The sequence below is a fragment of the Bactrocera neohumeralis genome, chromosome 5 (genome assembly GCF_024586455.1).
Source record: "Bactrocera neohumeralis isolate Rockhampton chromosome 5, APGP_CSIRO_Bneo_wtdbg2-racon-allhic-juicebox.fasta_v2, whole genome shotgun sequence".
In the NCBI taxonomy this organism is placed as follows: Eukaryota; Metazoa; Arthropoda; class Insecta; order Diptera; family Tephritidae; genus Bactrocera; species Bactrocera neohumeralis.
The window spans coordinates 55,818,254-55,830,389 of record NC_065922.1 but is presented as its reverse complement, the minus strand read 5'-3'; positions in this window follow the sequence as shown (position 1 = coordinate 55,830,389).

Genomic DNA, 12,136 nt, shown 5'->3' with positions numbered 1-12,136 from the left:
ACAGGGATAGTGTAACAAATGATGCGGTTCTTATAAAATACTCAGGGGTGTTGTGGAATCTGATAGTTAACGGAATCAGAATTGAAACCGATCAAAAAAAGTAGTAGATGTCATGAATTCAGATTAATGTGATATTCGAAACAGAATTTGTATCGGTTTTGGGTGTCACGGAAACCAATTTTATCGGTTTTGCTATCAGAAACAAAGCGAGAAGATAGTCGCTCCGGATATTTAAAAATATTAGATTTACAAAACGTAATAAAAGTAATTTAACACCCAAATGCGTCTTTATTCATTCCATAAATGTTATCTCTTAAAAACTTCCTTTAATTGGGAACTTATTAAAAACTTTAATAGGAATGCTTCCAAATGTTTTAATTTGCAAGTTTTGTCATATTAGATGTTTCGAATATTGTTTTTGCGTATGTTCGAAAAGACGAAAATGCAATCAGATTCTGTGACACCATTGCAAATCAGAATTGGTTTGCAATTCTGACAGCTAAGCAATTCTGTCTTGGATTCCACAACACCCCTGACTATGTTATTTTTGCTATACTACTTAATTTCACTACACAAGCTTGCTCCAGCATAAGATCAAAGACGACATACGGTAAGTCGACACTGCAATATCGTTAAGTAAGATTTCTTCCAAATTTGTACAGAATTTGACAGAGCGTATTAAGCATCAATTTTTGTTGCATCTCCGTATCATGATATCAGTTCCTCCAGATTAAACATGCGGTACCAAATTTGTATTATATCATCAGGCTTGAATTTCATCTCAATACTTCAAGTTATGGTAGATTTCCATGTTTATTTAAATTTGAATAAATACAGGTAAGCGCACGTTTTGACGCTGCTTATATACATACGTAATGAAGCGAGGTGCAATGGATGAAAATATAGTTAAGGCTAAAGCAGACTGGGTTATGAAAGTGGCACGGAGTATAGAAATTTTATAGAATCTAAGTCGTACATTGATTTCCTTTTGCACATATTGCAGAATTTGGCAACCCTAGTGTAGTCTGGCAACACACAGTTTTATCATAAAGATTGATATATTTTATGTCATACATACTAAGAACGTTTTGAGACACGACCGCTATTTGTGTTGCTTACAGTAACTTGAAATATTCATCTCCACCAAAAAATTTAATTAATTCTCAAATATTTCTGTGCAAATACATATCGCACTTGTTACGTTAAAGTGTAACAACTCAAAATTTGAACATTTTCAGTAGAGACGAAAAACTGTTGAGTCGAAAGAAGCCTACTGATATTTGTAAGATCATAATGTGACCTAGCATGAGATTCAGACAACTATAGGCATTAGTCGGACCAGCATACATTCAATATTGCGTGACCATTTGACTGAAAAACATTTTTTCACTTTTGATTGTTAATCGCTCGAAAAAGAGCTTGTGTCGGTTCGGTCGAGAGAAATGTGAAAATATACGATAGCGATGCTTCGAAACACGTCTATGACATATGGTGACAAGTGATGTATCGTGAACTTAGGCGTATGAATCCAAAAGAAAACAGCGGTCAACTGTATGGGTGTTTCAAGATCCAACAAAAGTTCTTCGCGCACGAGGCACTTCCAAACAAGTGGTTCACCTTCTTTTGGAAAAACTGAACATGTCGCCACCATGCCACTGGAACAACGTAAAAAAGTAAGATCTTAGTGATGCACAACCATTTGCCAATTGACTTTCATTAAATGGAACATGGAACCGTATGGCATCTTTTTATTCCCCTAAGTAAAGAATAAAGTGAATGGCTAACGTTTTTGACATCGGAAGATGCTATTGAAGCCTTCAGAATGCATATTTTGGAGGTACTTCAATCAGAATAGCAAAAGTGATTCGACATAATTGACCATAATGAAGAATATTTTGGAGGCAACGATATTCACAGCGGCCAATTGCTGTTCCATAATTTACATTACTTTATGATACGATGTATCAGTAATTTTAATCTTCGATATACAATATTTCTATTCTATTTCCAGCTAAACCCTCAATAAGTGAAAACTTTTTCCAACTGCTTATTTTATGAAAAAAATGCACACAAACAAAACATTGAAAACATTAAATATTCACAATTAATGCAATGAAAATAGTGTTGCCTATTGGTGGTTGAAGCGAAATTTGCTGCTTAATTGAAGTGATTCTCAAACATTTTCAACGCCGCGTTATTAATTTCAATTAAAGCAGTTAACCAGCCACATAACGCACTTAACGACCTTCCCCAACCGTAGACACGCAAATAGCGGAGAAACCCCAACAATTTCAACCGCAAACCGATGGCAACAACTACAAGCCAACTGTTCGTGCTGCTTTCCAACTCCGGCCGCTAAATAACTGTTTCATCGGGTGGCGAAGGAAGGTATGTATGCCCGAGTATCTGTGTCAGTCAGTATATCTGTAGATAAGGATAGTTGATTGACGAACTGAAGAGATTTCGCGGACTGACATATTGCGGGAAGTGGTTAGCGGCTATTCAGGCTAGTTGAGAGGATAACCTTTTAAGCTGGCTGTGCTGAGTTATAAAGCGTGTTTTTTGAGACGTGAGGTTTGCAATGGGGCCATAATTTTTTCGGAGTTGGTTTTGTTGACAGCTAATACTTGATTTATACTCAGTTTGTTTTGCCATTAGCCCTAATGAATACACTTACTCTTAAACAACGAGGGCAAATCGTGAATATGTTACTGAAATAATGGTTCGGTTCGGGCTAGAAATCGGGTCCAATGATTGATTGATATAATCGCCAAAGAGAGTCGCTCTTGGATCGGTTTCGCACACTTTTAATCCAGTGGATAAGGTGCGTTCCCCAGAAGACCTCATAATTGGCCCATATTTCTTCAAAAATGAAACCGTCCGTAAAGTTAAAGTCAATGGGGAGATGTTGATGATGGCGCTGTTTGATACCACAACTATGGCGCTACAGGTCACACAGCCAATGAAAAATTCAATTTATTAAAAGAAACTTTTGGTGAGCTCAATATCTCGTGTCGTGAGCCTATAGTGGGGCCTCTAAAGTTGTGCGATTTGGCATCGCCGGCCTATTTTTGTGTCGTTATGTTGCATCGCTTGTCTACGCGGAAAACCTCGAGGCTATTGATGCCTTGGAAGAGAATATTTGTCGCATTTTGCTGACATTGGTCGATAATTGAGCATATTAGCTCGAGTTTTTCAAGCCAACCTCGGCCATCGGCTTGTTGAAAATCATATTTAAAATATAATGGCTATACCTTATCTTTATCATAAAGTTAAAATATTGGCCATGATATTAAGTTACATGCGTTTTACTTCTTCTTGAAAACCACACGTCTAAAAAAACACCATTTATTAGTCATCATCGATTCACCTTTTCTCAGTTAGCTATCTAGAAAGCCCAAACAAAGTTGGCGAATGTAAAAAGTTCAATGCGAATCCCCTAATAAAGTGATTTTTTCAATATACCAAATTTTATTTACAGATTTTACACAGATTTGAAATTCCAAACGAAATTTTTTATTGAAAAGGGTGATTGATTTCTAGGTTCTCTACTTTTTTAAATTTCAAACTTAATGGGGAATGTTTATAACCATTCAAAAAAATATTATATATTTATTTTGTTAAGATTATCTCTTTCAAATGTTAGCGGTAGCGTCTCTGATTATCCATCCGTTGAGTCCAATTTTCGATGACTCTTTCGATAATCTGGTCCAAGGTCTGAATCGAAGCGGAATTATCCGCACAGACTTTAGACTATACATATCCCCACAGAAAAAGTCTAACGGTGTAATATTGGAGGCCAATTGACCGGTCCAAAACGTGACTTTATCTGCTCACCAAAGTGTTCACAAAATAAATCCATTGGTTGATGCGATGTGTGGGAAGTGGCGCCATCTTGTTAAAACCAAATGTCGCCGAGATCACGAGCTTAAATTTTAGGTATCAAATAGTCGGTTACCATGGCGCGACAATGGTCGCCATTGACGAATAAGTTCTCACCGGCATCCGTTTTGAATAAATATGAACCGATGATTCCACCGGCCTACAAACCACACCAAACCCTTGTTTTTTCTGGAGGAAATGGCCCTTAAATCTCTTCAGGTTGCTCTTCTTCGCAAATGCGGCAATTTTGCTTATATACATAGGCCACAAATGGGTCTCCTCGCTGAACAAAATTTGGCTCGAAAACTTCGGAACTTCTTGGAACTTTTTAAGAGCCCATAAAGCGAAGCGATGTCGTTTGCGAAGGTCGAGCGGCTTCAGTTCTTGCACAAGCCGTATTTTGTACGCTTTCAATATAAGATCTTGACGTCAGTCTCAATTGCTGCAAACGTGACCGAATCGACTCTTCATAGTCTTCATGTAAACTCTTAGCTACGGCTGATATAATAAGTTGTCAAAAAAGTCTTGCGGTATTTTCGCTAGTTGGCGCTGAAAGCGCGTAGTTCTAGTTTTATTCGTCGCATCGGGTCATGCTATACCTTTTTGGAAAGCTTATTTCACGCGCTAACACGTGTTTGATTGTTTGATTGATTGTCGTTTCTTTTAAGTCGTTCCTCAGTTATAGCGTCGCAAACAAGGAGCAAAATAAAGAGAAAATACGGCATATTTTACAGTACTACTACGACGAAAGCCAAAAATGCATCTCAAGCCGCCAATAAAATTTGTGCAGTTAATGGACCCGATACAGTTTCCATTTCCACCGCACAACGATGGTTTCAACGTTTTCGTTCTGGTGTAGAGGTGGTCGAAGATGCGTCACGCTCCGGAAGGGTTGTCGTCGAAAATTGCGATAAAATCTCTGAATTGGTCGGAAGAGACCGGAGAGTCATCAAAAATTCATTTCAATTTCCATAAAAAAAAAAATCAATAAAAATACCGCAAGACTTTTTTGTTAACCCATTATTTTCTTCACTGCGTGCTGAACGTGGTCTATTCGGTCGAATATTCAAGTCAAGATGGGTTATGGTGTTGGAAATAGTACGCTTTGTAGGCCGATTATGTAGACCATAAATAGAACAAAAACATTCTTTACAGAGCGTCGATTTTCGTTATAAAGTTGAACGATTTGTGAACGTTGTTCATGCATACGTTTTTCCATGATGAAATGCACAACTTACGCGTCATCTGTCAAAAACAGGCTTTTGAAAAAAGTACCTCTACTTGAACCCGTTATAAATTTAGTTTTGGGAAATTTAAATGTTTCGGTTAAAGTTTTTGGAACGTTTGAGGGAATTCACTATCCATAACTTCAAACACATTTAAATTCCTCAAAATTATCGAGTGATCCAAGAGAGTAATATTTTTTTGACAGAAAATAATTTCATCGAGTATCCTTTTACAAAAAAAAGTTTTCTTTTTGGTCCAAAATTTTTTCAAAATTGTATTGAATTTCACATAATTATTTATAAATTGCTCAAGTTAGGCTCTTATTTCAGTAAATGCGCCTGTATACTCTCATTTTTTAATTAACTGAAAAGGTTTAACAACTATATTTTATTAAATGAATCTATATGTTGAAGTCCAGCTTATTACTTTCACCGTCAGGTTTCATAAATGAAATCTATTTTGATTTTGCGTTGTATAAATTACGCATTAAACGCATCAATTCCCGCTTCTAGCGCTTCAATAGCTTTACTTGGCATAAATTAACGTATATTAAGAAGCCTTAGTGCCGCTCACTATGGGCAATTTTCCATCACTCCCTTGTAGCGGAGACTATGCGTTGTTGTAAGCGGAAGGGTGGTAAAAGCCAACAGCAACATAAGGTTGTGAGCAGCCAGCCGTTACGCATTTCATTAAATGTTTCAAAATTTCAGATTTTTCGACGGGTCAATTCAACACTTTCACTACAATTGCGCGCTTGATCCACAAAAAGACAGCGCCGCTATTGTTTATCTTTGTATTTGCCAGCGCTGCCTATTGTATTTGCATTTTGTTAATTTTATTTATGAATTTTGATTAAATTCTGAACGCTCGATTTCAGCTAAGCAGTTTTTAATTGCCTCAAAATTAGTTCAAAAATTTAATTTTAAGAATTTAATGTGAATTTTGAAATTGCCTAGGTTCATGCCTAGCGAACGCTGCGTGCAATTTAAGCGCCAGCACAAAGCGTCAATTAACTGCAGCATAATTCGAGCCAATGGCACGCCTACTGACCCACTCCGGCACACAACGGCATATCTGCTCTGGTGGCACGCGGCCAACAACGAACGGCATTCCAGGCATTTAAAGCTTAACGACTAACATTGACCAAGCCAAGCCAGCCAGCCAGTCAACTAGCCAAGCAGTCAGCCAGCAGCCAAAGCGCCAGCGTCGCTAAATGAAGTTAATTAAATCTGCTGCAGGTTGATTCATTTATTAAGCTGTAAAATGCAAAATAAAATAAAATTTTAACGCAGCAGTGTTAAAAAAATAATAAAAGCAAAATATAGTGCCAAGAAATAGCTGGCATTCCAATGGAGATACTGCACACGTTTCATCTGCCCGCGTCTCTTCACAAGCACCTTCGCTGGGAGTCGCCAAGTTAGCGGAAGAGATTATGAAGCGGAGTAATTTTTGAAGTTTCACCCATGGACGATAAGGGAGCTGCGGTGCATTGTCGAAATTATTATGAAATATGATAAAACAAGCAAACTCGGAAATTTGCCAGAAATACTCGCTTAATTTTCGCTTTGATAACTCACATTTTGGTGGCCAAGAACTATTCTAGTCTTAATGGGTGGTTTGGGTTGGTGAATTAGCGCTGCATTCACTTTGTTAATAGATTATAAAGTAAATTGGACTAAACTATTGCTGTGTGAGCAATTTGAAAGTGTTAATAAGTTGTTTAGGAAATTAGAAACTAATTTTGATTTCATTTAAGGGGTTTCGCGGGTAAAAAAGTCTTTTTTCAACAATAGTTTTTCATATAAAAAATTAAATATTTTATTAGAATTTTTTATTGTTACAGACATATATAATACTATTTACAGAGAAATTCTAAAATTTTTGGAAAAAAATATTTTAAGCTCTGCCAAAAGATGCGCCCACGTTGGCAGGATAATTCCTTACAGGATCATCTAAAGTGAATAACGTGTTTTAGTTAAAATCTTAACTTAGAACTTGGACGAATGAAAAAACAACTGAAAATTGGGTTTTTAGCAATTTCGCGACATTTTCTTCCAAAAAGTTGTAATCGAAAGAGAATCCTTCGATTTCTTAACCTACTTCAAAAACATAGTTTCGAGATAAACGAGTTTAAGAACGGCGCACTTAGCCTAGCTAGTCTCGAGGGCACAAGTTCTCAAGGCTGTATTTCCGAAACTATCATTCGGATCAACTTGAAAATTTAGAACAATATTCGAGAGGTATTGTAGAATTTAATAAGATAATAAGAAAACTCAATTTTTTGAAACCCGTAAACCCATGAGTTTGATACTTTTGAAAAAAAACCATACAATTTAACCCCAACTTCAAAGAGTAGCAAAAGTTTAAATTACAGTCCATCGTACTTAGCAGAATGTTCACAAGAAGTGCTCGAAGGAAACGAAATTGGAACTTTATCGTACGAAAAATTTACCAGATAGATAAGACAGATATTTCTGAATCATGTTATGAATCGACGAAGCGCTTTGAGCCTATTATAAATTTGTTGTGACCGGCTAATATCAGTTTCGGTTAGGTCTCCTAGTTCGCGCAAGGGTTGACTGCAGAGATGTTTAAACCTCAGTTAGCCAAAAGCTGAGAAAAGAGGGAGAAGGTGCCTATTTGTTTCCACTTCACCTTCTTCCATAAAGCTATAGCAAATTGTGTCCGAATAGACTTTAACGTTACGGCAAGAATGTCTATTGGACAATTTTAAGCAGGAACCCTACGATTGAGGCAAGATAAACTTTGCTAAGATCAAGTAAGGACTAATAGCGCAGTAGATCTCCTACGTTCTAGACTAGACTAGAAGGATCTTGAAGTCGCATAAGGGCTGATCGTCGACCAACGCTTGTAAAGCAAACTCAAGATCCATAATTCAACGCTAGATCGCAAAAAAATCAACGGACACCCCACTCGTTACAAATACGTTGTGAGCGAGGAAGGATGCCTGTCTTGATAGCTCATCGGCTTTGCAGTTTCCAGCAATTTCTTTATCACCAGGCACCCAAACGTGTCTAATAATGAAGGAGTTTGTTGTCGCTCTGCTAACGGAGTGAATACTCACCCTACTGAAAGGATTCTAAACTTATATTTAACCAATGAAAATAATGGAACAACCCTTTCCAATTTTTATATTAGTCTTTTAATCAACATTATAGGGAAGTTTCATATTGTCTCATCTCAGAAAGGAATATTATTAAATAGAAAATCTAAGGAATCCTTAAAAAGAACAAGACACGCCTGCAATATCAACTGCTGTTGTCATTTCCTGTTACTGTTGTTGTGTTTTAAGAACAATCTTACTTTAACTCGAACAAAACGATGCACCACTTCTGCTTGGTTATCTGTTTTGCCTTCACAAACCGCAGCAAATGGAAATTTGCAGTCAGGCACGAAAGCAAAATCTGTTTACATGCCACATTCGCCCAGGACAACCGAAGGGCCCAGTAGCGGCAATGGCATTGGCAAAGGAGCAACTTTAAGTCGGCACAGTCAGACATTTGTTGGAAAAAAATGAAATAAAATACTTACTCGTAAGCATAAACAACTGGCAAATGCACGACCAAGACAAGAAAGCGCGATATAACAAAATATTTGTATATTTTGGTTTTGGTTGCTTTATATGTATGTACACATAATTATTTTCACTAACGAATTTTATTAAACATGGTTTCCCGTTCATGTCAACACTTAGTGCCGGAACCACATAAATTCATTAGACGAGTATTTTCTTTATTTGTTTATTGAGAGATCATTTGAAATAAGATGTTTTATTAAGGCAACAAAGGCTTCTCGATTTGGTCATTCCTTCGCAACTAAGGCACCCAATACTGAAGATTATAACGGGTGATCCAATTGGAGGTACTTCTTTCAATAGCCTTTTTTGACAGATCACACGTGAGTCGTGTCAAGGCGTCATGTTGTTTTTGTTCATCATAGAAAGACTTACGCCTGTTCAACGTTTACAAATTGTTCAACTTTATTACGAAAATTCACGTCATGTAAAGAATGTTTTTCTTCACCCATTCTGAGACCGAAAAGTCATTAATGGATAACATTTGACCAAATAGACCGCGTCTAGCAAGCAGTGAAGAAAATATAACAGCCGTAACTGAGAGTGTACAAGAAGACTATGAAGAGCCGATTCGGCCCCGTTCGTTTGTGAAAGATCTGAAGCCGTTTGATCTTCCCAAACCGGGCCACGCTTACTTTTTTCACAGATGCCACTTGCCTCTGCGATCCTCTGTACCAAATTAAACTTTTATGTCTTGATTTTCGGTTAATGGCGATTTGTGGGCGTGGCAATGAACCGATTGCACCCTTCATTGATTTTTTCAGCATGCCAAGTTTCATAAAGAAATCTCAATTTTTACTCAGGTTACAACTTGCACGAACGGAAGGACGGACAGATAGACAACCGCCCGGATTTAAACTTTTCTCATCATCCTGATCATTCATATAACCCTATATCTATCCCGATTAGTTTCCCATATAAGGACTTGATTCAGATCATTCAGCTTGTATGGCATTTACATTATATAATGATCTCATACCTGTGATTCCGTCAAGTGACAGCTTTTTAGAGAGCAAAGTCCGTTTGTCAAACATCTGGTCGATATCTCAATATATAGACAGACAGACATGGCTAAGTGGACTCAGTTCGTCATGCTAACCTTGATACAATTTTATATACAATTAGTATAACTATTTAAGAAATATATATTTATATTTTAGTTGAGTGACATCTGTACAAATTTTGCTACTAAGATTTATTTTTAACCTTTTATATGCATCGCCTGTTTTTTGTTTAACTAAAGTATACTTATTTTACTTTCAAGTACATATAACCCCTTAAAGCATAAATGAATATAATTTTTTCTAAATTTATAAAGTCAGTATAAAATTTATTTTATTATTTCAAGTAATATTTTCAATATTATTCTAATTTTCTCAGTAAATTTTGATATAAAAATTGAACTATTAAAAATATACAAATAATGAATTCTTGAAATATATTTAATTTCCTTAAAAAATAGAAAGTAATTTCTATACAAACACCCTGTACTCACCTTTAAGTCATACAGCAAAAAATTTATGACTCTCCTGCACTGATATTGTTTGTTTGTTATACGAACGACGTTGTTGGTTAATTAGAAAGCGACGATAGACGAACAGCGAAAGAACGAACGCTTGGCTTAATATTTGACGAAATATATTTAAATAAAAATTATTTCACTCACTACAGCACTATTCATGAGTGTATACAATATTACATTTCCACTCACTTCGCTATTAACACCATTAACAAACACAAACATATCATAGAAAATAAAATTACCTCTGCACACTATTTTATTTCATTTCACGCACATTTCTTGCTTTTACTAGAAAACTTTCAACTTTTCACTTAAGCACTTCAGATTTTCAATTAAACAAAATAATTTAAAAGCATCTACGCGTTTATTACTATTTTTCCCGCAACACGAACTAACGGGCAATCTGACCGTTGACCGATCGCGATTGAAATTGCCAATTTGCATTGTTTGTTTCTCCTTTAAGGTAGCACATCGCAGCATAGCGAAGGGGTAATGCACTCGTTACATGCCTACTACATTACAGTAGTTGTTGCTTCTCCTTGAAATGTTGTTTGTGAATTAACAGCAATTTGGCGATTGAGGTGTCAAATAAAAGAACTCGCATGCGATTTTTTACATACTCGGGAATTATTTTAAAATGTTTCATGAATATAAAATCAAATATATATATATGTATGTAGGTGCTTTGAAAAAGGACTATATCAAACAATATTTACTAAATAAACATTTGATTTTAACAGCATAATATAAAAATAAGGGATAAATACGGGTGCAACCGAACATTTTATACTCTTGCAACTTGCAAGAATCAATGCCGGTATATCCCTGGCGTAAGGCGTAAAACGTTAAGCAGAGGATCGAAATTCAAGCAATTTTATACATATGTACATATACTCTATATTACTCATACACTGACCGACTCCTGATATTAATTATTTAGGGGCTATGTCAAGTTTTCGCTCAAATTTATCTTCTTTAAGCACAACGATACACTGTTATGAGTAAAACACGCTCTCTCATTTTCGTTGAGATACCTCACATATTGGCCATAATGTATACGGTATAAAGTCACCCGAAAGTTCGAAAATCTCGATATTGGATATATGGGTGCTAAGGGAAGTATTGGTCCGAATTAACCCATTTTTGACATACGCACAAACCATTATCAGAGAAGGGTTATACCTGAGTTTCAGTTATATATATCACACATTGACCTACATTTTCGATCAAACATCAACTATAGATACTGGGGTCCAAATATTCGGTACCTAGGAGCTTGAACAGTTTTTGTTGGATTTGAGCAATTTTTGGTCATAAGGTGACATACTTTAATGGAATTATTAGTGCGAAATTGTAGTCCGTTACATTAATTGCTTTATTGAAATTTAAAATTGCGCTATATGGGAAGTAGGCGTGGTTGTAGTACGATTTCTCCCACTTTCGCTCTGTTACATAGGAATATGAGAAAAATGCTGGGTAATAAATGTGATAGAAATCGATCGATCGGGTCCCGAGATATGGGATTTCACAAAAAAATGGCGGTGCCACGCCCATCGTTCATTTTTCACAACGTCTCTCATAAAGTTCTTCAGACCTTATTTAATTATTGATATATTGCTCTTTAAACAGTTATGTTATATGAAGAGTGAGGGATTATTTACCGATTTCATCCATTTTCAAACTGTCGGTTGAACTCGCATACCAAGTTTCATCGAGATATCTCAATTTTCACTTAAGTTACAGCTTGCACGGATGGACGGACAGACAAACAATCACCCGGATTTCAACTTTTCTCGTCATTCTGATCATTTATATATGTATGTATAACCCTATATACATATGTATATCTCGCTTAGTTTTAGGCGATACGCACAACCGTTAGGTAAACAAAACTACAATACTCTGTAGCA